We start from the raw sequence: 21,470 nt of genomic DNA, 5'->3' as shown, positions 1-21,470 counted from the left end.
AAAAAAGAGCAAGAACGGGCGAGCGTCCAAGGAGTTCTGACCGGCGTCTCACAAACAAGACCCACTGAGAGAGACTGCAAGGCTGTCACTGTGTGTGTGTGTGTGTGTGTGTGTGTGTGTGTGTGTGTGTGTGTGTGTGCGCGCGTGTGTGTGCGCGCCTGCCTCCTGCAGACAGCCTCACTGCCAGCAGCACCAGGCTGAACTAATAAGCTAGCCGGTTAGCTGCCACATGCTATTTGACCTTTTCACCCCCTCGGCTCTGCCTGCCGCCAGACGCGCCACACATGCAAACAGGCTGCCGCGGACGACAGCGCGTGCAGCAACAGTGCGCCCAGTGTTTCTACCTTTGTGACCTCGCAGCAGGACTCTGATGGGCTCCAGGGGGCGCTGCGGATAACACACGCAGGTTAAACGAGGGGTAATTAGTCCAACTGGCAGAGAAGAGCGGTGCAGTCACGACTGAGCCACAGAATATTTACTGCGGCGTATGGAAATAGACTTATTATAGAGGTTGCTCTGGGATCCATCTTTAGAATAATAATAATTCAGAGGAGCGTAACGTGCACTTTATGTGTCGCATCACACACCTCAAGACTGCATCTGCCAATTTATGCTGCGCCTTGTATTCTTTTTCTTTTGCATACGTCTTTTGTATTTCACAACCGCGCTCTTCCAGTTCTGCACACACTTTTGTAGCCTTTGCACTCATTCTTTATTTGCACTACTCTGAAGTAGTTTTATATTTTGAGGAACAATTTCAATGCTCTGTAACTCGCTGCGTTTCCATGACAGTTTTTTTTTTTTTTTCCCGCAAAATGAAAGTGAAATTTCTAAAATTTTGACAGAGCACAACTGCCATTTGCTGGTGTTTGCATTGAATGGCGTGAAGTGCATGAGCCGTAATTCTGGTCAAATCTGGTCCCGCAAGATCGTAAGAGCTTTTACTAATTGCGCTTTATTTGTTTTTATTTGTTTGCTGTGCAGAATGGTTGTTCTATTTTTCTCTTTGATGACTTTGTTGACTGGTCAGTGAACTGGTCACGTGACCCCGTACGTCACGTCCGCTGATGTGTAAATGCAAAAAAAAAAAAATAATTGTTTCCATGACACTTTTGCGAAACATAATTCTATATGGATACGTGTGAAAAACCACCTCATGAAAGCAACAGAACCTTTTCATATTTGAGAGCTTTTTCCAAGTTGAGCTGTTTTCATCACCAGTTTTTTTTTTTTTTGCCATATGTAGGTTTCGTGTAATTCTGGGGTTCATTGACAACAGGATTGACAATTAAGCAACCTTGACCTTGACCTAATAATGTGTGGTATATTATTAGTTGTTGGGGGGGTGGGGGGGCATTCCTTTTGCAGAAAACAGAAAAGTGATTCTGGCATTTTTAACATTTTTTGCCGTGCCGCCCTGCACCGCAGCAGGATATGAGCGCTCGGCTGACAGGAAGCAGTCAGTGATGCTGCCGCTTCCTCCTGTTTTAAATCTGCAGCCTGAGGCCACGCCAGTGTTTTCACGACACACAAACAAGACGGAGTTCAAACGTCTGCGGGGCACCTGAGGCTTACAGACCTCCTGCAAATGTTTGCGCGCCGACATGACTTGTGGTCACGCAAAGGGAAACAAAAACGCATTCAGGTTTGTACCGTTGGCTGATAATCTGCAGGGAAAACGAGGGGAGTGAACGCAACTCATCCTGTAACACACACACACACACACACACACACACACACACACACCTCCGTAGGTGGACTAATGGAGGAGTAAATCACAAACGATGGCAGGAAGCTGGGGAGGTTCGACGTGGAATGGAAATTCTCCGCAGTGGCGTCGTTCTCTACAGTCAACCACGGCACCGCGTGCGTGCGTGTGTGTGTGTGAGTGCGTGTGTGTGTGCGAGTGCGTGAACTTGTGTTTATACACTGACGGCAGAATGCTGCAGAAGAACAGCTTTTCAGCTCTCCTTGGGTTTTACAAAGTAGATATCTGCCACTCAACCTTTTTTCTGTCCTGTGCACAGACTCAGGTATCATGTACTGAATTACATCACATAATTGTCTTTTAATTAAAGAAATGTTTAATCATTTTATGTTGGAGGTCAAAAATACCCATCGGGAGACTGACACTTTAGTCCTCCAAAGAAGGTCTGCAGTAAAATGAGGGCTTCCGAGGGCTTTCACATGGCATTATGATTGAACCGATGATTTATAAATGTTCAGCATCAAATATGGAAACTTATGGTATTCATTCATTCATTCAATCATTAATTCTCACTACGCGTCTGACTTGCACCAAGCTGATGGCAGTTTGAGTGGAAGCCCTTTCAAACCGGCACAGTTGAAGCATGCTTTTCTTTTGGTGACTGCAATGGTGCTCTTGGACCATTGTAACGCCCCCCTACCCACCTCCCAACTTCCTTCCCATTGCAGAAAGAGAGGTGAAACTCAAAGTCAACATTTCATCCAACCACTGGGTCTTGGAGACCACCGGCTGCTTTGTGTCGACCTCCACAGCTCCACACTGCAACGTGTTTGGCCACAGAAGCAGGTGACCTCTGCTGTGCTGTGTGTGAGTGAATCTACCAGTTCTCCTTGGGGGCAGGGATGGGTGGGGGTTGGGGAGGGGGATACATGCTGTGCCACTGGGGGGGACAAAGTTTGTCCTTCCACAGAGGAGGGAGGTTTTGCAAACAACTAATTAGTAATGGGGACACCACACCTACACCTGGCAAACCACTGACCGGACAATACACTGGAGAGCTCTGTGTGTGTGGTGTGTGTGTGGTGTGTGTGTGTGTAGCAGCACTGCAAAAAAAAACTAAAATCCGGTACAGCGGACAAATGGCTGGGACCGTACAATACACGGCAATGATGAGTTCATGATTGGCTTTATCATCATCAAGAGGTTGGGGTCAGGGTCAGGGTTAGGGTTAGGGTTGGGGTTGGGGTCAGTGTTGATCAGAACACTGGTCCAAAATCAACAGCAAAAAGGTCTGTCAGGGATTTAATCGGGCAGTTAAGGGACAAGCTCAGCGAATGCCAAGATCTTCTCGTTGTATTGTGTTAAGCTTTGCTTGTTCCATATTCAGGTTGAAGGAAAGCTTGTTTGGATCCATATTAAAGAAGTTCACTGTCTTATCTGGAGGAAAATGTTTTCAATAAGTATAAATGTTGGCCTGTGACTTTGTCCAAGTTTTAGACGTTGGCCTCCTGTGTATTTGAGCGCCACCGAGTGCTTGTTGGTGACATTAGTATGCTTATTTTTCATGCTGAAACCCTGAACCCAACACTATCCCGCCAGAGTTGATAACAGGAGTCGCTCAGGGTCGAGCCAGTGCTACATATCAGAATACCAGCAGCAAAGTGGAAGCAGGGCCGTCATGAGGCAGAGCGTCCTCAGCACGTCTCTACGTTTCCGCCTGAGAAGCAAAAATCTGTTTGATTGTTCCGCCTAAACCACTGGCTTTGATGAGGCCTCCTTTATCCAGCACATCGGCTAACCTCAGCTCTTCCACTGTCGAGTCTTTCTGCCGAATCTTGCAAATTGACAGTCTTTATCCTCCGCTGTCCCTTTCACTGCAACATGGACAAGTCCTCCCATCTGTGAAAAAAACCTGACAATGGACGCCTTTCTCACTGCTTAGTCACATGTTCTCTTCATGGGCTGTTGGAGAATAAATCACAATAAAACAAAGCTGATTTCCCTCAATCCTGATAATAAAAGTAGCGAGTCCACGAAACTTCTGAACCACTCTTTTAATTTAGAGGAACAGTTGGAAGCTGGAAGGACCGGAGGTCTCGCAGCTGCACGGCCGACATTTATCATTGTTGACAGTACAAACCCTGCAGCAGAGACTAATGCCAACTGATGTTCTTACACTACAGCGTCACATAGTACATCTTGATATGGCAACAAAAAAAAAAAAAAAACAGCTGATTTCAAACTGCTTAGCCACAAGAACTATTTTATTACAGTTTCCAACTGTAAGAGAAGCTTCGTAGATGTAGCAGGAATCATTTCCTGATAAGGCCTTTAGTCACACGGCAAAAGAATATGGCAAGAACACCCAGTGTTTCCAAGTGACCACTGAGTTCGCAACAACTCTAACCATAATGTCACACAGAGGTTTCTTTTATTTAAAGTCTTGCTTTGTCCAACCAACAGTGTATATAACACAACTGTGTTTGCGCGGCAACACTAACATAAATAGAGTGGACGTAAACTGTGTCCAAGTGCAGGTCCTTTGCCTGTACACCAAAGAAAGTCAATTGAAATTCTCATAGTTTGCCAGCGACTCTTGCAAGTTTGACACAAATGTTAAATTCTGGCTTGACAGATTGAACTTTACCTAAATGTGTCTGAGTTGTGAGAAAATGCCAACAGTGTTGCACAGGAGTTGAAGCCAAATCCTGCTTGACAAGGCAAATGTGTCTCTTTGCATAGAGTCACCGCGACCTCTGAGGGTTCAAGAAATGATATTAATTGTAAGTAAGTCATAAAACAGCTGTAGTTCCTCCATCTTTTCAGTCTTATAAGAGTCACTTCAGTAAAGAGCCAAAGGAATATTTTGTGGTAATTTTGCTGTTGTTCACTTTCAAATGACATTAAAGCTACATGATGTGTTTTCTACACATCCTTCATATGTATTTGTAGGCCCCTAGATTTGTAGACCCATTATGGTCCACCAGTCAAAAAGTTTGCCCACCTCTGGTCTACAAGTACAGGTGTGCAGCCTCAAACAATTTGTCACAGCGCAACCTAGTGCACTTCTTTGCCCTCCGAAGTCAGGAAATAGATGGACGTCTCAAGCCCAGTCCGCATCTCAGCCACCTCTGCCCCCTCTGAGCCGTCTCCTCGACGCTTCCTTCATTACGGCCATGCTCCCCGCCTGTCTCACTGTGTCATTCTCTCTGCTGAAGTCAGCTCCAATTAATTTATTACCGGCTGTAAACAAAACAGATTCCATACAGAGAGCCCCAGAGAGTGACAGCAGAGGAGGGAAGTGCATCACACACACACACACACACACACGCACACACACTTCCTTCTCTCTTCATCCCCCTCTTCATCCCTCCGGGCAGTCCATCCATCCTGCCCACTCATGGACAGAAATAGACTGATGGAGAGCAGGAGAGCTCTGCTGGGAGATGACCACTGTACAACACACACACACACACACACACAAACACGCACACATGCACATATAGTATATATGCATATATAGTTGATAGCAGCTGCGACTTTGATGTTTATGTGTTGAATCAATAAAGACACGAGGCTCTAACGCTGATGAAGGAGGACAGAGTTGCACATTTTTAATTAGCTGAGTGTTTGCAAGAGACGCATGCGTACAGGAAGTAAAAGGAACCAACAACCACAATAGGCACGCGCGTGAAGGACCAACTTCATCAAAAGTCCTCTTCGCTTGAAGTGAGAATATACAACTGTGATGACAACGCTGCAGCTTTCACACTAATCTCTCTTTAGCTGCAGCCGGCAATAATAAATAAAGACCTCGTCGTCGTCCGTCTCGTAAAAGCAATTTACTGCAGCTGCGTCTGCGGTGTTTTAGTGAATGAAAGTTGCATCTTGTGAGGCTTGAAGTCAAGCAAATGAAGACAGTACAGGAACTGTCCTCCTTCACACGGACAGGTGTTACTGTTACTCACATCCTGTATGAAACAAATGGCTGAAGGAGTTCAACGATTGCTCCTTTGAGGTCCTTGAATGCACCACTTTCATACGTGTGACCGTAGTCATAACTCAGCTGCAGTGTGTGTTCTCATTGTTTGAGTCCAAATGGCATCATTAATCAGGAATGTGAGAGAGTTCCAGGGTCACACGCTCGCTCTCTTGCAAACACACGCATTTAATGAATGAGATTCTCGGGGCTGAATTGAAACGTTTAACAGTGATTGCAGTTGCAAGGAACGTGCAATAAAAGGGCCGATACCTGGAGGGCGATCTGAGCCTGCCGCCGTCACTGCTGCTGCTGCTGCTGCTGCTGCTGCTTCAGTCCTGCAGAGGAGGAAAGAGACAATCAGAGCACTGTTTTCAGGTTAGTGTCGCAACATTGTGTATTTGTTCTCTTCTGTTATGTAAGGGAAAAAAATCAATTACAATAACAACCAACATTTATAGAACACAGGAACTGAGCAGGAACTGAGCAGGAACTGAGGACAAAGAGGAGAGAAAGGCCGCAGAAAAGGCACTTCACACCATTCAATGGAAACACCTGCAAATCACGATTGTGCTTGTCGAAATTTTAGAAATATTGCTTTTATTTTGCGAAAAACTGTCATGGAAACGCAGCTTCTGATAAGTGGTGCACTATAATCACATAACTTTTTAAGTCATGTGATTAGATAACGTGGACCAACCGAGGGCTCACAGAAAAAGAAAAAAAAAGATCAATTAAGTGTGAAAGCTTATTTCACTGCGTCGTCAGCAAATGCAAATATGGAGGCAAGGCCAGATCATCGTCATGAAAGGCCACCAGAAGCAGAGTGCGGTCCTGATGAGCAAGCAGAGTAAAGTGATACAAACGTAAATCTAACCCCCCCACACCCCAAGAAAAGAAAATTGACGCCGTGCTCAGACATTCTTCTCACGTCTATCGCAAATCCCTCGAGAGACGAGGAGGGCGAGGGAGAGAGCGAGGAGGAGGTGGAGGAGGAGGAGGTGGAGGAGGAGGTGACTGAAGGCACATTTACCATCTGTAATCAAAAGAAGTCCATGTTGGAACCTCACCCCTCCTCCTCCTCCACCCCTCCTCCCACCTCTCTCTCTCTCTCTCTCTCTCTCCAATTTTCTTCCCTCGGTTACAAAGCCTGACCAGCATACTGATGGCGGGATTACGAACACGCACACACACACACACACACACACACACACACACACACACACACACACACACACCAAACAAATTGAGTGAGAGGAGTAATGACTTTTTGCCTTCTCTCCCTCATTTTCAAGCTGCCAATTCCCACCGGGTGACCGGCTTGTGTGGCTGTGTTGTGTTGTGTTGTGTGTTTGCGTGCGCATGTGCGCACTTGTTTGTGTGTGTCTCCACGTCAATGTGCGCGCGGCTGTGAGCAAGCGAGAGAGAGAGAGAGAGAGAGAGAGAGAGAGAGAGAGAGAGAGAGTGCGAGAGAGAGAGAGAGAAAGTCTGTCAGAGGAAAAGAAAGAGCAAGACACACAAGGGAGGCGATGCTAGAATTAGGTGGGCTGGTGGGCTGAGTGTGTGTGTGTGTGTGTGTGTGTGTGTGTGGGTCTGAAAGGGAAGTAAAGACCACACAAGCTCAGCCAGTCAGGGACTTGAATTTGGTCTATGGCAGCTCTTGTGGTCTTCAGGCCATCATGAAACTGGCTCCACTGTTTAGACACGTCGTCTCATCAAACTGACAACTAAACATTAAAAAGAAACGGCAAAAAATAAACAGCAACTACATGATGGAGTCACTTTGGAATAATGACTATAATATTTAGAAGTGCCCCCTAAACAGCACCGTCACAGCCAACTTGTTTTGCCAGCGGATGTGAAATCTCCAGGTTAAATTTAGGCTGACAGTCGTAGCACTTCTGTTTGCTTGCAGTATCTGTCTCCCTTTGTGCCTCAAAAGCTGCATGTGCTTCACTGTTATTGAATTGCTAGTTCTTATGCATTTGGGTTGCCATTATTTTTTTTGCCACCTTCACTGTTTTGCTGTCTTTTAACTGTTTTTGTATTAGTAATTGCTTTTATTAGTTTTACTCTGGAAAGCACCCTGTGCACCGTTTGGCTGTTGGAAGGTGCCATATAAATAAAATCTGATTGATACACTCTATTCATGTTTCCACTTAAAGCGTGTGCCATTTAATTTCTGGTCCCATTTATCTTTTAAATTATTATTGACTCCTCTAGCATCACACCGGTTTCATTCTCTGGCCCAGCCTCATGTTTCTCTCCTCTCACACCACGTCTGATCCTAAGGTCGCTCCTTTTATTGAATTCCCTGTTTCGTGCATTCTTGCTGATCCCATTTCTGGTGCATTCATCACTGTGCTTCTGCTTTGTTTAGCGTCATACCAAACACACTTAATCTGAGTGTTTCAAAGTGTCTGGGTGTGGTAGTAATGTTGGCAATAACAAGTTGCTGATCTGCCCCAATTTGGTACTGATAACAAGGACTCCATGTCCTTGAGTTTACAGACTGAGGAATGGCTTCTGGGGGAAAAAAAAAAGAAAAAAAAAGCTGCCAATATTTGTTGCCAAGTGTCAATGATTTTTTTTTTTTTAATATATATATAGGTTTTTGAAGCATTTTTTTTGTTTGTGCTGACTTTTTGTCTTAAATATTATATATATTTTGGAATTGGATTTGTGTGCGTGCACACACGCTTGTGTGTGTCTATGTGTGTGTTTATTTTCCTGAAATGCTCCAGTTCTTATTTCATGCTTCACTGAGAAGCCTCTCAACCATTGTTTGTTCCTCCCCCGTCCCCTGCTTGTTTCTTTCTCTTGTCGTCTCCAGTTTATTTTCTTTCTTTGACATACTCCTTTTCTGCTTTCCGTCTCTCCTTCACTTCATCTTCCCCGCTATGTTCACCACTTCTAAAAAAAAAAAAAAAAACCCTTGTCGCTGCATCTTGTATCTTTTCACTTGTCCCATTCCACACACTGTTTTTGTTTAATTTCTTTTGCCATTTTCTCTTACAAACCGATTTTGCTGACTATTCCTCCTCACTTTGTTTTCCTCTTCAAGAACCGCTGCTTAGTCTGACTCTGAACAAGCACTGGAACCAGCTTGGTGGAGAAGGGGTACTGGAACTTGTTGCTGCCTTTCCTCACTTTCTTATCTTTATCTTTATCATTGTTATTATTATCATTATTATTACTATTATTATTATTATTATTATTATTATTATTATTATTCATTTTTATTGCCGCCTTTCTAAACACTCAAGGTCCCCGTATAGTAGCAAGCGTGAGCTTAATTAACTAGTAGCAAGCCTAATTGGGGTAAATTATTGAGTGCGAAATGAATCAGATATGCTTTTTCAGATGGGCATGAGGTTAGACCTGAGGGACAGGCAGAGGACGTGTAGTGTGCACTAAATACAGTTTGAATGCAACTAATTCAATAACCAACAATGTCTCATCCTGTCCTCTTTCCAGTTTTGTCTCTGACTTTTACATTTAAATCAAGACTGATTTTTGGGTTTGTTTGTCTGTTGGTTTTTTAACACTACTTAAGTGTTGGTCTCTTTGTATTTCTGGAGTGCCTAATTATTTGTGATAATTATTGCAGGCTGGCTGGCTCGCAAATCCGTCGGAATAATGACGATGGCAGTCTGTGCCAGTTATCAATCAAAACACACACTCAATTTTGAATATCTTTGCTGCTAGAGACACAAAACCTTAAATACCCCCTGCTTGTCAAGCACGCTTTATTTTAAACTGAAATAGTGCCCCATCTAATCTAATATTTACTGGTGTGCAATGTCCTCATGAAAAGGAAATCATGGAACCGATGGTCATTAATGAGTTAAGTTATTTGGGTTAGTTAAGTTAGTTAGGTCTGATAAGGTTTAGTGAGGTCCACCCAAAGACTGGTTCCCTTGCTTATTCAAACATTTATCTAAAAATTGTGCCCTCACAAGGATTCAACATGATGTACACAACTAAACAATAAGAATGACTTCCAAAATAATACAGGGAAATCATGAATCTACGCCACATTGGTAGTCTGAGGTAGCTGGCACTGCAGTACTAGCGCAGCACAAGCTAAAATGACAGGGCTTGTTTTTAATTCAAACTGCACTATTTCCTATCTAAAGGTCAGACTTCACCCGCTTCCATCCTGCCGCAAGATAATCTTATCCTTATTGATCACGAAGCTGATCGCTGACAGTTTGACACAAACGATAACTGAAGATGGGATTCACAGTTACATGCGATGCCTGTGCAGCAGGTGTGCTTGACTGTGCTGTGGGGCACAGCGCTGACAGTAACCCCGGTATAATTAGTGTGGTGTCAGCCTGCAGTCACCTCGACCACCAACACTTGTCCCACTGGACACAATTGTGTGACCTTCATCTGGAAATTCTCACAACTGTCTGTCTGCCGACTCTCTTAATGACTCTCTCTGACACACACACACACTCACGCACACACACTCACGCACACGCACACACACACACACACACACTGACCTCAGGAGAACCTCTGCTAGAGACTGTGTTGTAGTTGAGTTGAATGCCTTCGTGCTATGTGCAGATTTATTCAACGCCTCTGCTTTCGAACTCTGGAAAACATTCACTGACAGCATCAACACCAAAATATCTTGTTTTCAAACACCTCCACAACAAATACACAAACTGGATTGACAGTCCACATCAGAGGTGGATAAGCCTAAAATATAACACACGTAACATATCCCGCATGCTGAGACTCACATAGTGCACAAGGAAAAATAAGTCAGAGGAAGAAGTTTTCCTGGATTGTGATTAAAAGGAGACACCATGATTCCTGATGGAACTAAATTACTGCAGCGGATTAAATCAGACCCATTAATAACACTCATCAATAGAGTCATTAATAACTTTGTTGAAAATCTTAGAGGAACATTGCTCCTATAGTACTACAATTATATGCAAAGCCAGTTAACTGAAAAACAAAACTACTGAAAACTCAAACTTTGCAGCAGCAACATCTGAGTGGCACTCAGGGCTCAGACAATACGTGGGAGGGACAAAACTTCAACAAGGGCACACCAGTTAAAACCAACAACAGGTTTCTTAGCAACTTCGGACTAATGTTTGGACTTCTGCCTCTGGGCCAAAACATTTGCATGCTCCTTTTCTTCGAGCCAAATCTACATTTTCATTTACTCTTTTCCCTCTTGACAGTAATATGCAATTCCTTTATCAATGATCACATTTTACCTTGTTAGAGACAGTATCGATGACTTTCCACCAATTTCTGCAACTGATCTGTCTTTGGCAGACACTAATCAAAGTCTTTCCCCAAATAACCTCGAACAAATAACCCCAGTCTCATTTTTAAACCAAGTATATGAATTCCAGACCCTAGTTTTATACTTTTCCTCCGCATATTTAAAATTACCCTCTGCTACCAGATAACGTGCCACAGTCTTATAAAGATATAGATCAGTGCAAGTAAACCTCTTCTTAAAAGGCCTTCTCTCAAACTTGAACCAATAAGAAGAGCAAAATCTTACCTCCAATTTCTCTCAAGGATTCTTGATTTCTATCTGGTTTTAGAGCCATTAAAAGAGAATACGCACAGGGGCTGTCAACGTCACAGAAGACCTTTGAATGCTATCCAATTAGGACCTGATCTCTGCGCCTTTATTGATATATCTGACTGCCTCTTTTGATGCAATCAACTAAAAAAAAAGAAAGAAAATAAATTGGTATTAAAAGAATTGAGATGGCTTAAAGTGTTATTTATCAGAAAGAGTCCTATTTCAATCTGGGATAAGTGGTCTTCCCACACAAAATGTAGCTGAGTGGATTCACCATCAAGAATAGCAATTGGAGATGCACAGAATGAAATTTTGCAGACATTTTTTTCCCCCAAATTGTTGAAACATGCAAATTCTGTCTGTGGCCGACAGAATACGGCATAGATGTTGACTGATCAAATTATTTCTGCTGCACCACTGAGATGGTAGAGTCAAAAACTGGGAAGTAGCATAGGAGCGTAGCATGGGCCCATCCTGCCTTGTGTGGACAATTCAGGCTGCTTGTGGTTGGCCAATGGTCTCCCTCAGCCAACCCAAATAACATTGTTGACCACTTTGACCACTGGATTTTTTTTTCACACCATGCCCATTTTCTGATGGGGCACTCCTCATCCATCTCAAACTGGTTTCTTGTGCATGAATCTTAACACGAGAATCAGTCACAGTAATCAGATGTCAATCAGTGTAGTGGGATGGCAGATTCAACAAATCTATGCTCTTATATCAATTTGATTGATATTGATTTGAATTGAGTTAGTCCCAAGGGCATAGTCACTCTTGAAACTTCTCATTGGTGCAACTGCCATGTGGAACATTGTTTTTGCCTCAGTTTTCCTGTGGGGAAAAGACATGGATGGTGGGTTAGTGGTATAAGTCATGTTCCGGTTACCAGGGCACAATCAGCGGAGTGACATTGCTTATGTACAAACAAAGCACAAAGCAGAGGAAGCCCATGTACCACTTTATCTGACACAGCTCAAGTTTGCAGTATGCATGGATACTCCTGGTTATTTCAAAATAAAATCAGAGTCTCTTTCCTGTATAATCACCTTCAGGACATTTTCACTTTTTGATTATGGGTGGGTTTGGGCTTTGTGTCCTTTTCATAAAAACATACACTAATGACAAAAGCAGTACACAGCCAAGGTCCTTAGTTGCACCCAGAAATTCAGCATTACTGGCATGAATGAAGCTAAGCTGAATATTCAAAGATAGATAAGTAATACACCTACAGCACGGCCTCACTACACTCATTTTAATATCCTAACAATCAAAAAAACAGTTTTATTTCAGCTGCTTTGAGTCATTCCTCCCTTGACTGGACTTTGACTTTGAGCTCCACTACGGCTGAGGGTAAATCCAGACTGCTGGCTCCATCACAGCATTCACCAGACATTCAAATTCAATATCTGTAATTTAAATGTCTTGGTGGTAAACAGTCTTACCCTGACTCTTTGTCCACCCACAGAAGGTATAGAGTGCTTTTTTTTTTTTTTATTGCCGTTTTACATTCATTCAAATGGAAACCTTGTTCAGCCTCTCCTTTTCTGTGAAGGTCAATCGCTCCAATGCAGCAGTCCATAACGATTACCAATTTCATCAATTCTGTTAAAGCGGGCTGGGTGGGGGAGGGGCTGCATTACATACAGGCATGAGGCGTACAAGCACCAATCTAAGCTGTCGGGGGCTTAATTTGAAAAAGAAAAGAAAACCCCCGACCTCCCACCAACTGAAACAAAGTGAGAAGGACAATTAAAAAGTAGTAGATTCACGAGGTGATTTATGAGGCACAAGCAAAGCGTAACCACTTTGTTTGCGCTCCAATAATGTGCGTACTACAACCGACATTCTCATCATACACTTCACTTCATCCACGTTGGGATGTGAAGATGTCTGTAGTGGAAGCAAAAGTGCTCCAGAACAAATGTGCCTGCAGGGCAGCAGGGGTCTTTAGAGACTGTGGCATGTTGCCACAACATAGACAATTAATGGGAAGCACTCGACAACAAAAAAAATTTGAACTATGCAGTTCAAAACGAATTTGTTTCACACAGACTTACTGTATCTATGTATTTGTTATCATGAATTGCACATGTGTACAGGGCTAAAGCCCCCCTGAGTAAAGCAGGAATGTGAAGCATTCTGCTCATATAATAATCTGAGCTCATGTGGAGTTACAGTCACGTGTGACCAACCAGCTGACTGAGTCTGATGAAATACGAAAAGACAGTTTGACAAGAGTGGAAATATAAAAACATGGAACAGCAGTATGAGAGGTCAGGGGACAACATGAAGGCAGCGAGCTTCAGGAAAAACACACAAGCACACAATCTGTGGTGGCAGCAGTTTTCTTTCCCAGATTGAACAAAGTATGGACTTTAGCAGTAGTCCATGCATCCACCCTGCACACTTTACAGAGCACCACCATCCTTATTAGTTGTCTAGTGAGGCCAAAGGACAGACACAAGCAGACTGCTCTTCATAAGAACACACACCAATTATGTGAGCATCTTGAGGTTACATGACTTGCTTCTACAATAATTCTCTTATATAACTGCTCAAACGTACACATGTAGTTCTCCTTCATTCTGTTGCTGACTTAGCGATAAAGCAACATGTGGGTTTCCTTCTTACTGGAAATTAGCCCAGAGTCTTCTTATTTGTGGTCTGATAAGCAGGTGTAAGGTCTCAAGCTTTTCGCAAATGCAGTAGACATATTTTAGTGTTTTGCTTTTGATCAAGGACTGAAACGTGTCTTATTTGGAATATTGTTTGTTTTTTACTGCATGGTCCAAAGTATCAATGTGCATTAAAAAATAATTTTGTACTATCCATTATATTATTATATGGATATATTATTATTATATCCATATATTAGCCAGTTCAATGGAGTACCGGCAACCTTACACTGTTAAATGGCTTGGATTGAGTTTATGATGTTCGATAGAAAATTAGCGCGTGAGAGAGGAAGACGGAAGATTATGTGAATACACTGAGGAAGACCGACTGCCTCACACTGGCATAATCCTGTTGGGGATGCTAACGTTTTCGTCATCTTGTTGAAATGCCAACATTGATGTTCTACTAATGGAGAACTAAAGGAAACAATAGACTTTAGTGCAAAACAAAATAAAATTATCCCAATTTACAAAAAAAAAAAACACCCAGATAATTTATAACTCATACATTAAGTAATCTAGAGAAGGACAGTACATTATTTAATATCATCAGTCGCAAAATGGGACATGCATGTTTAGAAATATTTTTAATAGTTATCCAAATAGAATGATTTGGTCTTTACAAAAACAATATTATAACAATGTTTTAATAGAAAACATAACTATGAAGGTGATATTTAATTATGTTAATGAAATGATGATGATGATGATGATGATGATGATGATGATGAATATAAACAAGTGATATTAGTTTCACATTTTGGGCAAACAAGAAAATGAGTGAAGCTGATGATAAACATTGACCAGACAGACTAATGTCTCACGGATTTCGAATAATATTATGTGACTATCCTGTTTTATTAAGAAGCACTATATTCTTTACCTTGTAAAAATAATAATAATAGGCATATAGTCATGTAAGTGAGCCCTTTGTGATGTCACAAAGGGCACAGATACTGAGACAGCTGAGTTACTTGCTCCTCCCTCTGAGACCACCTCACCACTGCTGCTTTTTATGTCCTGTGTGAAACATTTGGAACGGACATTATCAGCAATGGGCAGCATAACGGAATGTCGACCAACGCACCAGCTTCAGGAAGCTACGACTGAGCCTTTTTCCAAGAGGCTGCTGTGTACAGTGGGCTAAACATGCTGTTTTCTGGAATGTTTGGATAAGGTCTTGTGCAAACCTGTTTCAATGTAGAATGGAATTGGGAAAGAAAGTCTTGAAAATAAGCAGAATGTGAAACCTTGACAAGAGGAAGTTTTATTTTAGTCTTCTCAACAATGTATCTTAACTCCCGTCGCACACCAGGGGGTGAGCGAACCATCAACTTTTCTAGCTGCACTTGTACAAGTTCATGACCATGCAGCTGCTTCCATGGGGTCCCTCAGGTTGTTAGACTTTTTATTGGCGGTTTTGGTACACTGGTGGCACTGGCGGGGGAGAGGGTGTGTGACTATAACAAGTAAGTGGTGGTAAAATAACAGGGTGGAGCGGCTTCCCTTCATTCTCTCTCTCACCTCAGCGAACCTCCCAAGTTCCCGAAGTTAAACGACTTGTCAGGCAGCGATACGCAGCTATACGCAGCTATACGCCGTATAACCACTAGAAAATGTTCCGAATTACCATACAACCACTAACAAAATGTGCAAAGATAAGTATCAGCATGTTCTTTGTCACAAAAAAATAAAAAATAAAAAATAGTGCAATCACATTTGATTGCACTTTTTTTTTTAAAGTTGTGTACATAGCCTTTTCCTGTCTTATCTTTTTTATTTTGCATGCTTCTATTTCTATTTGCACTGTGTACAGTCTTGAGGTTGAATGGAGCACTGTTACGAACAGAAATTCCCTGGGGACTAATAAAAGTATTGTGCTTCTGAAAAAAAAAAAATAATAATAACTTTTAATTTGAGAGTCAGCCACTGCTTCAGTGCCTCTTTAGGGAATTTACTTGTGTTTGCGCCACTTGTGCACTTGTTTGGTGAAACTTTATGTTTTGCTGTTGTTTTGAGGTGACTGCGGCCGGACAGATGTGTAGATGTGACAGATGTGTGTGTGTGTGTGTGTGTGTGTGTGTGTGTGTGTGTGTGTGTGTGTGTGTGTGTGTGTGTGTGTTTGGGGGGGCAGAGGGGGTTCTACCATAAACTAAGCTACACCGCTGGAAACGACCTGTAGATAAAACATAACGCCGCACTTTACTGTCGCTGTCAGTAAAGTGCGGCGGCACGCAAACACACACTGACAAGTGTGCAATATGGCCACGAAAACCCAGACACACACGCGCGTGCGCGCGCGCAGCGGGCTGCTCCGGCTAGCGGCTCTGACCGCAGGCAGCCTGACAAACACAGCGAAGTTTCGAGCCAAAGAGTTGAGACACGGTACCTCCGTCCTCTTAGCCGCCGGCTGCCGGGTCCTGCTGCCGGGCACTGCTCCCGCTGCCAGCCCCGCCGTCGCCCTCAGCAGGTGTTCTCCTCTCTGACCCCCCGAGCAAGAAGGGGGAGGAGGAAAAGAAGGAAGAGCGGCTCGTTACGGTTCAGTTCGGCTCGGCTCGGCTCGGCTCGGCTCACACGCTCATCTCCTCCATAAAAAAAAAAAAAAAAAAACCTGTTCCACCTCCACCTCCTCACTCCGCTACACAAACTTGCGCTCACACTTCCATGTCTCCTCGGCGCAGACAAACCCCGACCTGTCTGCGGACTCGGAGGAAGACGAAGAAGAAGCAGCAGCAGCAGCAGACGAAGAAGAAGAAGAACTCGGAGAAGCAGAAGAAGAAGCAGAAGAAGTGGTCTTTCTCGCTCTTTCCCCCCCGCCTCTCCCGCAGTGACTTTCTGACACTCCCTCTCTAGCAGCTGCCAGGGGTTGCTTGTCGGTGGCGAGACGCCGCCGTAGCCGCTCCAGCCATCTGTTGCTGCTGCTCTGCCTCTGGCTGCCGGGGCTGGCCCGAGTCTCCACTTTCACTCTTTCCCTCCTCTTTCTCCCTCCCTCTGTCATTCTCTACCCGGCTCTAACCCGCTCGCTCTCTCTCTCTCTCTCTCTCTCTCTCTCTCCCCCCCCCTTGATTGACAGATGATTAAAAGAGGGCGGGACTTAGGTATGGTGAGCCAATGGGGGAGCTCGAACGGACGCAGCAGTTCGCACGCCAACTCTGACACACACCACAGACCAGCACTAGAGTGTAATGATGAACGTCGACAGGAAGTTTTGTTACTTTGCAGAGTAAAATCTGAGTAACGTTGAAGGCAGAGCGTGCGCTACACAACTTTGCGATGTATTCACTATCTGTTATCTCGTCTTCAACTCACAATTCACAATATATCAATAATTAATAAACTGTTGTGAATATAGTTCAAGACAGTTACAGACCAACCAAGCAGTACAGTACTACAGAGCAATACATGACACATGCTTCTATCAACATTTCTAGGACTGTGTTGAACTATTTCCTTTAGAATACACCATACTAGACTACCCTGCGATGAACTGGCGACTTGTCCAGGGTGTCACCCTGCCTTCGCCCTATGACAGCTGGGATAGGCTCCAGCAGACCCCCGTGACCCTGAGCTCGGGACTAAGCGAGTATGGAAAATGAATGAATGAATGTATACTGGACTATAAACAATGTAAATAACTGCCATGTATGCATAGGTCCTCGTGCCTGCGTGTACTTTTATCGAGTCGGGTGCAGCCGTTGACTGGGAGCAGCGTTTGTTCTGGATTCTGCAGGAAGGAAGGACCTGTGACACTTCTCCTTCACACACTTTGGGTGGAGCATCCTGTGGCTGATGGAGCTCCTCAGCCATGCAAGAGTGTGGTGGAAGGGATGGGAGATGTTGCTCCTCAGGGAGCCTCCACCCTGCCCTCGCTCTCCACCTCCACAGAGTCCAAAGGGTGGACTTCTTGATCGGTTTGTCCAGCCTCCTCCTATCAGCTGCTGTCCTCCTCAGTCTCCTGAGCAGATGGCTAGCTCCGTCCCTGTTTATGATGTTGTGAAGGGCTGTGATGTGTTGAGTCCAGTCCAGTGTGTTGTACCTTTATGATGTCACCATCTTAATGTCCTTCCCCTGGATGTTCACTAGTGTGTGTGTGTGTGTGTGTGTGTGTGTGTGTGTGTGTGTGTGTGTGTGTTGTTTTCCCAATTTGGAAAGACACTGGTGAGACAATATGGTTTACAACAACAATTCATACATTTGTACAAGAGAATATATTACAATTAATACATGACACAATCAAATCCAAGTATAACATTTATAAATATAGAAGGTTTATATTTAGTTTTGTAGTTTTCAGGAATAGACAACACTTCTGCAACTTTCTGTTGTAGCTGCCAGCAGTATAGGCCCAGTGCATTAGAATTCCTTTGCCCTAAATGAGAGACGCTAATGTGACGTGGGCAAAATGAAAAACTATCTTGTCTCGTCTGTTAGTTAACATACACAAAGATTTTACGGTCCTCACAAAAAAAAAAAAAACACAAGTGCAGGGAGAGAGCAGCGTACAACAAAGCCTATTATGTCTGTCTGACAGCAGACTTTTGGACATGCGAGTAATGAGAAGCAAGAGAAGCTGAGCTGGAGGGAAGGGGCGACACGATGAGAGAAACAGAGGGGGAGGGCCAACGAAAAGGAGGAGGAGCTGCTGGCACGGCTTCTGGCTGTTCATGGAGCAAACGGAGGGGGTGCAGAGGAACGGCGCTGAGTTTCCACTACAGTCTGCCTGTGGCCTCGCGGAAGGGCAGACAACGTCAACTCAAATTCAGTCAAAGCAAATTGGGATGTAACGCCTTCTTGCACTCACCCCACATCTCAAACATGTTCATGTCTTACTTTCATTCTTAAATTCTTTACACGCAGTAGAAAAGAAAACAAAGGAGTGGTTTGAAGAACCGAGCAGAAATACAAACTGCTGAAGCGCTTCAGTGAGCTCCTGCTGTTTGTTACTCATCCAAGCAAGTCCAGAGTTCAGGAGGGCCGTGCCATGGTGCCATGTTGTGGAATTCACACTCACAAAGTGCACCCAGATTCACGACGTTCACCCGGATAATCCAAGTTGGTGACGGAAGATTGTGCTGTAGTTTTAAGCTTCTCACATGCCAAAGTGCAGGCTTGGTATAACAGCACATCAACAGGTGCTTGACAGGATTTTGTCATGTATGTTACTATTTACTATCCACGTCCATGTGTTGTTGTCGTTGCTGATTTAGTATTTTTTATAAATGTCTCAGTATTACTGATTCACAAGCTAAGATAGGTGGAGAGGCCACAACTATAATGCGCTATTATCAGCAGAATTGTCCAAAATGCAAGCATAAGCCAAATGTAAACAACACCAGAAAAGACAGCAAGCAGGTTCTGGTCCAATTTTTCAGCATTTCAGTTGGAAAACACAATGTAGGCATTAATCCTATTTACTATGGTGTGTCGATTTTCTTTTTAAGCTCCCAGCGGCCCCCCAAGCTGTCAATACCATCGACTCGGAGACAAATGGGCCTGCAGTCCAGACTTTAACTGCACTGCAGACTCTGTTGTCGGCTTCAGTCCACTGTGTTCGTGATCAGCTGTACCAGATGAGCATTGTGCAGTTTGTGTTGCAGCAGAAACATTGTGGACGGCCGACTAATATAAGAAACTGCAAAAGGGGTGTCTAGTTTCATTTAGTGTCATTTAAAAATGGACATACACTGAACTGATGTTTACTACTCGGCAAGAATCATAACGGCAAAAGTCTGAAACCTCCACGTATACAATCTCATACTGTTATCAAAGTACCTAGTATTGTTGCTACATGTCTGTGAAGGTTCTCAGACCTGAAGGTCATCTTGGTCTTGAACTGAAGACAACCTTCAACTCCCAAGAACCAGCCCAGTTGTTGTCTAGGACTACCTCTCTCAGACCTGTATTGTTGTTGTAATGATTCTGTTGATGATGCCATAGCAAGTACAAGACTGTTTGCATTAAAAGCCATCCAAATCTACCAGTTTACAGATTGCATTGCAATGTTATTTTCACCAGATTGCTTTTATTTTTGTGTGTGTTTGTTTGCCATGTGTTGATTTTAAACTCCCCAAACGACTCTGACATCATCATGTGGAGGAATGAGCTTGTATAAATGTTTGGAATGTTTACTGCAGTGACATTGTAGAGTTCCTTTCCGTCTATATTGCAGGGCTCTTAGTGCCCCAGAACACAGACTGTCTCATGATTAAGATATGGTTTTCAAAATATTTAGCAGAGATAATAATAAAATAATAGTGACAATAATGGGTGTTTACAGTGTGACACAGTAGAACCACCACAGGTTTGATCCCTAGGTGTGTGTGTGTGTGTGTGTGAGAGTGTGATTAGTAGTTTGTCTGAACAAGGACACACACATATACTGTACACGCACCATAGCAATTCTGTTTCATTTAAATTACATTTACTTTGGTTCTTGAAGGAAATGATGTCAGCAAACTTGAAGCGCTAAACCCCGACATCATCGTGACATCACCCTCAGAGGACCAATGAGATCATGAGCTGATCTCCACCAACCCAAAACACCACGTCTTAATTTTTTTTCATACTCTCTCTCTCTCTCTCTGTCTCCAACAATAACATACATGAGGCATTTGCAAAAGTCAAACATTTAAATATAGAGGATGGATGTAAAATAGATAGATATAGAAAAAAGATATCTAACAGTAGAGATTCTGTATGAAATTATTTTTTGTATGAGAATTAAAACAATTATCTGCATTTGAAATATTCCAACCCTTCACAGTTTTTTTATACAAAGGCAGGAGTTACTCCATACAGACCAATTTTGAGAAAAGTAACGTGACATGATATTATCTCCAAACTTAAATATAATCACACGCAACCAGCTCAAATCCTCAGGCAGGTTGGAAGTAAAAAAAAACCATCACTGTGTAATCCGTGTGGAAAGAATCTGGACAGCTGCACACAACGACAACACCCTATTTCACCCCACACTCCCCCAAGCCATCCATCACAGGAAGCTTGTTTCTACTCAATGAGCTGCAAATGAGTCTGACCCTTTCCTCAACCTCCAACAAGTCGCTCTCTCTCTCTGTTTCTTCCTCCCTCTCTTGCTATCCGTCTTGGCTCACTCACTGCCTTTCTTTCAATTTGGCCTCCTCTCTTTAGAGACCCTGACACAAAATGGCCTTCAGTCAGACCACACACACACACACACACACACACACACACACACACACACACACACACACACACACACGCCTGAGAATACATGGGAAACGAGGGGGAGAGGGTCATTAACTCAACAAAAGAAAAGTTAAATAGCAGTTAATGGTTGGATGGAGGGACCAAGAGTTTGGCAGACAGATATTTTGATTTAAAGCAGTTGAGATGTTTTATTTGATGTTTCTAAAATCTTAAAAAAGCAGCCAGACTGTCTTTGACGTCCATCTCTAATTTATGCTAACTTTGTTGGTGGTTATCATAATCTTTTACTTCACAGCAAGAAAGTGCTGCGGTAAATTACAACCCAGGCCCTTCTGTGTGGTATGTATT

The 21,470-nt window shown here is 43.4% G+C and overlaps 1 protein-coding gene across 4 annotated transcripts in view; it reads right to left on the bottom strand.

Annotated features, from left to right (window-relative positions):
* The window catches only part of LOC142899002 (extracellular sulfatase Sulf-2-like), a 48,688-nt gene extending 31,798 nt beyond the window's left edge, over positions 1 to 16,890 (bottom strand). The window contains exons 1-2 of one of the 4 annotated variants that reach the window (XM_076042369.1): positions 16,319 to 16,890; positions 5,961 to 6,017 (exon numbers count right to left, since the gene is read on the bottom strand). The gene's annotated coding sequence lies outside the window, so the exon portion shown is untranslated. Of the gene's footprint in view, positions 1 to 5,960; positions 6,026 to 16,318 lie in introns of all 4 variants that reach the window. The other 3 variants (XM_076042370.1, XM_076042368.1, XM_076042371.1) reach the window with 3 other exon arrangements.
* Positions 16,891 to 21,470: the final 4,580 nt, after the last annotated feature.

This window comes from Nelusetta ayraudi, unplaced genomic scaffold, assembly GCF_046127955.1.
Source record: "Nelusetta ayraudi isolate G7.1 ecotype Tasmania unplaced genomic scaffold, CSIRO-AGI_Nayr_v1 ptg000070l, whole genome shotgun sequence".
NCBI classification, from domain to species: domain Eukaryota; kingdom Metazoa; phylum Chordata; class Actinopteri; order Tetraodontiformes; family Monacanthidae; genus Nelusetta; species Nelusetta ayraudi.
The sequence above is the reverse complement of the archived record's forward strand: the minus strand, read 5'-3'. Positions and strand labels throughout refer to the sequence as shown.